The sequence below is a fragment of the Triticum aestivum genome, chromosome 4D (assembly GCF_018294505.1).
Source record: "Triticum aestivum cultivar Chinese Spring chromosome 4D, IWGSC CS RefSeq v2.1, whole genome shotgun sequence".
Classification (NCBI taxonomy): Eukaryota; Viridiplantae; Streptophyta; class Magnoliopsida; order Poales; family Poaceae; genus Triticum; species Triticum aestivum.
This window is the reverse complement of record NC_057805.1, coordinates 154,515,987-154,524,922: the sequence shown is the minus strand read 5'-3', so window position 1 is coordinate 154,524,922 and position 8,936 is coordinate 154,515,987.

The following is an 8,936-nucleotide window of genomic DNA, read 5'->3' as shown; positions in this document are numbered from 1 at the left end:
AGGTGGGTTAGAGGCTTGACATGGCAATGTGGGAGGCATGATATAGCAAGTGGTAGGTAGCGCGACATAGCAATAGAGCGAAAAACTAGCAAGCAAAGATAGAAGTGATTTCGAGGGTATGGTCATCTTGCCTGAGATCCCGCAAGGAAGAAGAACGAGTCCATGAAGAAGACAAACGGACGTAGTCGAACGGATCCTCACAAACGCAACGTTACCGAAACTAAGAAGCAAGACCGGAAAGAAGCAAACATCATGGTAAGCAACCATCACATAAACATGGAATGATGCACAATCAAGTATGATGCATGTCCGGTTTAAATAGGCATGGCATGGCAAAATGCACAAACGATACTACAAATTAAGTGGAGCTCAATATGCAACGAGTTGCATATTGACGAAACACCACATTTGAATTATTTAGTTCGCTCTTGTTTATGTATCCACATTATTAAATGTTATTAAACATGGCAAGGGGTGAAGCATATGAAAACTACCTATCTAGGCAAGTTTAAATGAGGCCTGAATAACAAACAACAAATCCGGAAAATCCTCATATGCATATTTCGAATTTGCTACTGTTCTGCCGTATACACAATTTTAGAGTTGTTAAACATGCAAAGTAGTGTCACCATGTTATTCTATCCATTTTTCTACCCCATTTACATATAAAGAACATTTAATTTGGAGCTACGGTTAATTGGTTATGAAATAATTCATTTTAACATGCTATTTATGCAAATTTAATCAAACAACATTTTTAACATTTTTAACACGGATGAAAGCAGCATGTTAAGAAACTAGATGAAATTCTAAGGATTTTACATGTTTACATCATTTTAATCCGATGCACGGTTAATGAGTTATTAAATGCATGAATATGAGGGTTTTTCTGTAAAACTGCACTCTCGGGATAATTGGGCAAATTCGCAGACAGGGAAAAATATGCACTGGGCTGAACAGGGCTGTGGGGAGCTCACCAATGGGACAAGGCCCGGTTTTGTGGAGATGGCGAGGCCGCCAGGGTGAGGAGGCGCGCTGGGCCATGGCACTGGGCTGGAGGCGCGCTGGGACTCGGCAGCATGGCGAAGGCACCGTCAACGCAGGGCGGGGTGCTCGTTCCCGTGCTGCCGCTCGATGCAGAGGAAACACACAGAGGAGGCGAGATGCGGGGCGGCTTCAGGCGATTCAGGGAAGCGGCGGCGTGCACACGAGGTCGGGGATGGACGGGTTCATGGCGGAGGCGGCGAGATCCAGTGGTCCCCGGCCGGATCTAGCGCGGAACGACGGCGAGGACCTGCGTGGGAGCTCCACGAGGGCAGTGGCAACTGCTGTTACCTGAAGAAAAGAGGGAGAGAGAGATTCAGAGAGGGAACAGGGAAAGGAGAAGGACGAGTAGGAAACAGAGGAGGGACGCGGCTGTCCTGCTGGGTCTGGTCGCCGGCTGCGGAGCCGATGAGGCCGCGATCGGCATGAGGGCGCTGCTGCTGCTTGAAGCAGACGAAGGCGCGACGACGGATGGAAAGAAGAGGCCGGCCTTGGTGTCCTGTGGAGGCAACAGAGAGAGGTGAGCGGGGAAAAGAGAAGAAATAGAGAAAGGGAAGGAAGAGCAGGGAGGAAGGGCGCGGACCTGCGGGCTCGGGGCGAGGGCGGCATGGACCGAGAGAGGGAGCTTGAGCTCCTGGTTGCTGCTGGAGGACGACGGTGTCCTGGTCGGCGGCTTTGGTTGCCGCCGAGAGAAGGTTGCAGGCGCTGTGGTTGGTGGATCGAGAGGAGTGGCTGGTGGTTGGCTTGCTGGTGATCCCGAGGGAAATGGAGAGGGTGACGGCGGCTTGGGAATTTGGAGAAGGTGGAGGCTTGGCTGCGCTGGTTGGAGCGAATGGATCAGGGAGGATGCGGGAGTTGGTCGGCTGGCGGCGGAGACGGGATGGATGGATTGGAGTAGGGTTAGGCTGTAGGTGGCGAGCGATGGTTGTGGAGGGATGGATCCCGATGGGGATTTGGTGGAGTGGCGGCATGGCTGGGAGGATGGGACAGGTCCCTAGATTTTAGGGTTGTCCATTATTTGTATTGCAATAAGATTATTTTAGGGGCTATCACGTCCCTACGATCGTAATCGGACGGCTGAGAAAATATAGTTTAGGAAGTCCAATAATAAAATGGAGATGCTTTATAGATGTTTGGAGATGATCCGAATCCATTGGTAACGACAAAGCGGGTCGGGTTCGGAGAAGTTTCGGACGCGCGCGAGGGTTTGACAGAAGGCCACGAAAACAAGGGGGTTTGATGGGCTCAGAAAAGAGAGAGAAGAGAGTGGCCCGGTTGATTTGAGAAGAGATCAACAGAGACAAAGTAGAAGCGGCAACTATGAACGACCACGAGTTTTAAAAAACATGCGGATGCAATGCGAATGATGCGATGATGAATGCAACAAAAAAAATAAAACACACGGTGAACACGAAATATATGGAAGTCTTCTGGAGCGTCGGTCTCGGGACGTTACAACACTCCACCACTACAAGAGGATCTCGCCCCGAGATCTAGGATGGCACCGGAGAGAAACAGAAGGGGAAGAGGTAAAACAAATTGCTTCTTGACAAACGAGTGAAACCAAAGAACCTTGGAAGTTGAACAATTTCAAGAAAATAATACAACGAAGATGAACAAAGTTGAAAACACTCCGTTAGAAAAGAGAAACAAGGAACATTACGAGAACCTTGTAGGTTGAAAGACAAACAAAAATGGTTACGATGGACAAGAAGTACATGCAAGCACTCTGGTTGCAACAAGATGTACAAGGAACGATAAGGAACAATTACGACAACACTCCGGTTGAAAATGGAAGGGATAGAATATGAACTTGCAAAATGAAAGAACTTGGATGAGACTCCGGTTAAAAGAGGAATGATAGACACAACACTCCGATTAAATGGAGAAGTAAGAAAAGAACACGATCCTCACAATTCGAGATGATGAGTGAAGACAGCAACATCAGAATGCCTCCGGAAGAAAGAATAGAAACATAGATCATTGGAATAACAGAATGGAGAATAAAATGACAACTTCTGCCACAAATGAGCTTGGAAAGAACCCTTCCAAGAAGGTTATAACGGAGTTGTTGGAAAATCAACAACGAAAAGAACAAGCTTGTTGTGGGCTTATGGAAAACAACTCAAAATTATGAGGTGAAGACCAGTCACTAACGGAAACAAATGATTGGATTGAGATCAACAAGGAGATGAAAACTTCTTCACCGAGATGAGAAGGAGAAAATTGGATCATTGATAAACACCACAAATAGCTACATTCCTTAGGAAAGGCTATAGGTGAAATATAACCCAATACAACTCCAACAAAAGATTGATTGGTTGAAAAGATCTCTTGAATGAAGATAAAATGATGGATTTAAATATGTCACTCTTGAAAACTTGTGAATCATGAAACCCGAAGGGAAATTATCCAGAATGACACAACACCACCTCAAAAGATAAGGTAGAAAGAATTGCACTTCGGATGCAAGATGAAGAATGCTTGAACTCCTCGAAACAAAACATGTGTTGAACACCATGTTTATTTTTACAGTATAGCTTGGCGGCTCTTAAATTCAAGAGAAATCTTGAAGAACAGTTGGAGAATGAATGAAATCTTTGATGAACCACCATGAAGAAACTCTCGAAGAACTCTGGATAGATAACAAGATTATCGCAATGATAGGAAAATTGAAAGAATAAAATGAAGGCTTGCAATGATTTAGATGGGGCTTCGGGACAAGACAATGCAGAAAGCTTGGAACTCCGGAAAAGAAAAAGATGAAGCATCTTGAACCGAGAAATGTGACATGATGAACAACTCTGAAAAGAAGAAACTAGATCACTTGGATGAAACCATAATAAGAATTACGTTATGCATATCCTTCACCAATTTAAATTGATGACAAGCAACGGATTTGGCATACTACTTATTCTCGTAAAAGGATTAAGAGATATAGCATAAACTTGAGAAGGTCTTGATGGAACCACCGGTGGAATTTGGAAACAACGAATGAATTAATATGAGAACATAGGAAGAGGAATCTTGAACAAACCACCGTAAGAACTGAAAATGAAAATAGCAAAGGCACAAATCACCGCGAAGAATTGGAAAACGAATGAAGATACTTGAGGGGATATAGATACAAGTGAAGGAATAGATGACGAGCTGATTAGAGAATACTTGAATGATGCACTGGTAAGATTTGGAGAATGAATAATTCTGAGATGATGGCTCCGGAGAATCAAACTGAAAAGATTCCTGAATTGCTCCGGATGGGTGAAAAGAATTCTCAAAATCGAAAACAATTATGAGAGGACGGCATCAAGCTTGAACTAGGCATCTTTGGAAGAAAGGGTAAGGATTTAAGAGGAACTCCTCTTCGGTCTTCAAAATCCGAGAATGACGACGAGAAACACCACCATGAATTGTTGAGATACTCTGGGATGAAAATTAGAAAGGTTGAACCAACAATGAAAAGAATTTGGAAGATCTTGGAGAAATACATTTGACTCATGATAACTCATTCTTACGTCAAACTTTGAAATGAAATTGAGAATAACTCCGGAAAAGTTAGAAGAGTCAGGTAAGATCCTGGGAAAAGACCTGTGGGTTAGGACCCACTCAAAAGATACACCGTTGAACGATTTAGAAGAGAGATTACGCCGGTTTAATAAAATGGCTCAAAAGGGATAACAACTTCGAGATGTCTTGAACGGATTAGGAATGAAAACACGAATCTCGTGCGATATCTTCAGTACACCGGAACAAATGAATAGCAAGCGGGGAATGATTAAGAGATACGCCGGCATACGAAAACACTTGAAACGAGGAAGGGAATATGATCAACACCGAAAACATGACTTGAATCCATCGGAGAAGAAAAAGAGACGAATAATAATAAACTTGAAGCTCCGTTAGTATCTTCTTGAGAATCACCGGATAAGAACATTGACGAAAAAGAATGGAGAGACTCCCCATCAATAAAAATGATACTTGATTAAGAAATCCGAGTCCTTGTAGAAAAGGGTGGGAGGGAGGGAAAAACAAAGGCAACATGGGGATGGAATGAAACAGACACCGTTGAGAAAGCTTAAAATTGATCTCGCGAATGTTGAAATGATCGGATCCACTTGAAGAGAAGCACGTCGGTTGGAAGAGAATTGACATGACAAGCACAGTGATCAAGAAGGATTAGTATTCACATAGAAATATGGGAACACCGTTTAGGAAAAGGTATGGAATCAACACTTGACTTCAAAGCAACTCGAATACCACAAACCAAAACAAAAACAAAGGATTTGGCTTGCAGAATAAGCCGGAAACAAACATATGATAGATCCCATATCGTATCATGTGTCTGTTGGAAAGATAATCTAGGAGCTACTTGAATTCCCACTTATAAACTCCCGAAACTTTCTGGTTATGCAATCAGGTGTTGGGGATACAGGGGACGCAATATATCTCACCCAAACTAACAATCCCTATATCTAGTTGTATCCATCCGTCAACACATAACCAAGAAAACTCCGGAAATCGTGTACCACAACCTTCGAAAAGCATCCGTTATACGAGTTATGGCAATACTCCCGAACTCCCGCCCCAGTACTGGGTGGCGTCGAGGTGATCTCACCAACAAACTGCATAAAAGAGATTTTCGATGTCGGCGAAACTCAGGTATTCCAGAACTCCAACGATAAAATTGTGACGACAACACCTCGGAGCTCAACTCCCCGGGACACTGCCACAACCCCTAAATGTCAGGAGGCACCAAGAACAATGTTTTCGTCACAAAACCATCGAAACGATTCCAAGATACCCGCGTGATCCTAAAAAAATTTAGTAAAATTTGAGTAGAGGAAAGTCAAAACATCTACGTCAGGAGGCCTCACCAGAGCGACGAAGGGACTGAGGAGTAAAAGAATCCTACTCTCCGATATATAATCCTAAGACTCAAAACATTTTTGTTCTAGACTCAACAACGCCAGCGATTCAATCAAGCAGGGGGGCTCTTAAGTCGGGGATGGCTCTGATTATCAACTTGTAACACCCACCATGCGGCTATATCTCTCACGTGTCGAGGCACGACTTAGAGGCATAACCGCATTGTAGGTTTTGTCGCAAGAAAGGTCATCTTCACACAATCCCATGTAATGAACAAGAATGGGATAAACAGGGTTGGCTTACAATCGCCACTTCACACAATACTTAAATAAATCATACATCATTCAAAATACACACATAGACCGACTACGGTCAAAACCAAATGAAAAGAAGATAACCCCAAATGCTAGATCCCCGATCGTCCCAACTGGGCTCCACTACTGATCAACAGGAAACGAAACAACACAACAAACAAGATCTTCATCGAGCTCCCACCTGAGCTCGGTTGCGTCATCCGCACTGGTATCCTCGGCGCCTGCAAACGTTTTGGTAGAATCTGTGAGTCACGAGGACCCAGCAATCTCCCGCGAGATCAAGACTATTTAAGCTTATGGGTAGGAAAGGGGTAATGAGGTGGAGCTGCAGCAAGCACTAAGCAATATGGTGGCTAACATACGCAAAGAGGAGCAAGAAGAGAAGCAACGCAACGGTCGAGAAGCTAGGAGTGATCAAGAAGTGATCCTGAAGCTACTTACGTTCATACATAACCCAAACCGTGTTCACTTCCCGGACTCCGCCGGATAGAGACCATCACGGCTACACACGTGGTTGATGTATTTTAATTAAGTCAAGTGTCAAGATCTCTACAAACGGATATTAACAAATTCCCATCTGCCACATAACCGCGGGCACGGCTTTCGAAAGTTTATACCCTGCAGGGGTGTCCCAACTTAGCCCATGACAAGCTCACGATCCGCGGAGACAATCCTCCATTGCGGGACATCCGATCAGACTCGGGGTCCCGGTGCACAAGACATTTCGACAATGGTAAAACAAAACCAGCAAGACCTCCCGGCGTGCCGACACCCTTATAGTAGCCGCGCGTATCTCGTCTCTGGCAATGACCGGATGAACACTACGTACGGCAACCGAAGACCCCGGAAGAAGGGGTGGCACCGCAAGTGGCTCTAGGTTGGGCCAACACTTCGAAGAGCACTGGCTCGGGGGGCTAAATAAAGATGACCCGCGGGAGGGCTACTCCCTAGGGAAAAGAAATAGGTGATAGGCAAATGTAAAACCAATGTTGGGCCTTGCTGGAAGAGTTTTATTCAAAGTAAACTGTCAAGAGGGTCCCATACCACTCACCGTGTTAGGGACGCAAAATCAAGGAACATAACACCGGTATGACAGAAACTAGGGCGACCAGAGTGGAACAAAACACCAGGCATAAGGCCGAGCCTTCCACCCTTTACCAAGTATATAGATGCATTAATTAAATAAGAGATATTGTGATATGCCAAAATATCCATGTTCCAACATGGAACCAACTTCATCTTCACCTGCAACTAACAACGCTATAAGAGGGGCTGAGCAAAAGCGGTAACTTAGCCAAACAACGGTTTGCTAGGAAAGGTGGGTTAGAGGCTTGACATGGCAATGTGGGAGGCATGACATAGCAAGTGGTAGGTAGCGCGGCATAGCAATAGAGCGAACAACTAGCAAGCAAAGATAGAAGTGATTTGGAGGGTATGGTCATCTTGCCTGAGATCCCGCAAGGAAGAAGAACGAGTCCATGAAGAAGACAAACGGACGTATTCGAACGGATCCCCACAAACGCAACGTTACCGAAACTAAGAAGCAACACCGGAAAGAAGCAAACATCATGGTAAACAACCATCACATAAACACGGCATGATGCACAATCAAGTATGATGCATGTCCGGTTTAAATAGGCATGGCATGGCAAAATGCACAAACGATACTACAAATTATGTGGAGCTCAATATGCAACGAGTTGCATATTGACGAAACACCAAATTTGAATTAACTAGTTCGCTCTCATTTATGTATCCAACAATATTAAATGTTATTAAACATGGCAAGGGGTGAAGCATATGAAAACTACCTATCTAGGCAAGTTTAAATAAGGCCGGAATAACAAACAACAAATCCGGAAAATCCTCATATGCATATTTTGAATTTGCTACTGTTCTACCCTATACAAAATTTTAGAGTTGTTAAACATGCAAATTGTGTCACCATGTTATTCTATGCATTTTTCTACCCCATTTACCTATAAAGAACATTTAATTTGGAGCTACTGTTAATTAGTTATGAAATAATTCATTTTAACATGCTATTTATGCAAATTTAATCACACAACATTTTTAACACGGATGAAAGCAGCATATTAAGAAACTAGATGAAATTCTAAGCATTTTACATGTTTACATCATTTTAATCCGATGCACGGTTAATGAGTTATTAAATGCATGATTATGAGGGTTTTTCTGTAAAACTGCACTCTCTGGATAATTGGGCAAATTCGCAGACAGTGAAAAGAACATGCACCGGGCTGAATCTGGTGCACTGCTGGGCAGAACAGGGGGGCTGTGGGGAGCTCACCAATGGGCCAAGGCCCGGTTTTGTGGAGATGGCAAGGCTGCCAGGGTGAGGACGCGTGCTGGGCGATGGCGCTGGGCTGGAGGCACGCTGGGACTCGGCGGCATGGCAAAGGCACGGTCAACGCAGGGCGGGGTGCTCGTTCCCGAGCTGCCGCTCGATGCAGAGGAAACACACAGAGGAGGCGAGACGCGGGGGGGCTTCAGGCGATGCAGGAAAGCCGCGGCGCGCACAGGTGGTCGGGGATGGACGGGTCCATGGCGGAGGCGGCGAGATCCAGCGGTCCCCGGCCGGATCTGGCGCGGAACGACAGCGAGGACCTGCGTGGGAGCTCCACGAGGACAGTGGCAACTGCTGTTACCTGAAGAAAAGAGGGAGAGAGAGATTCAGAGAGGGAACAGGGA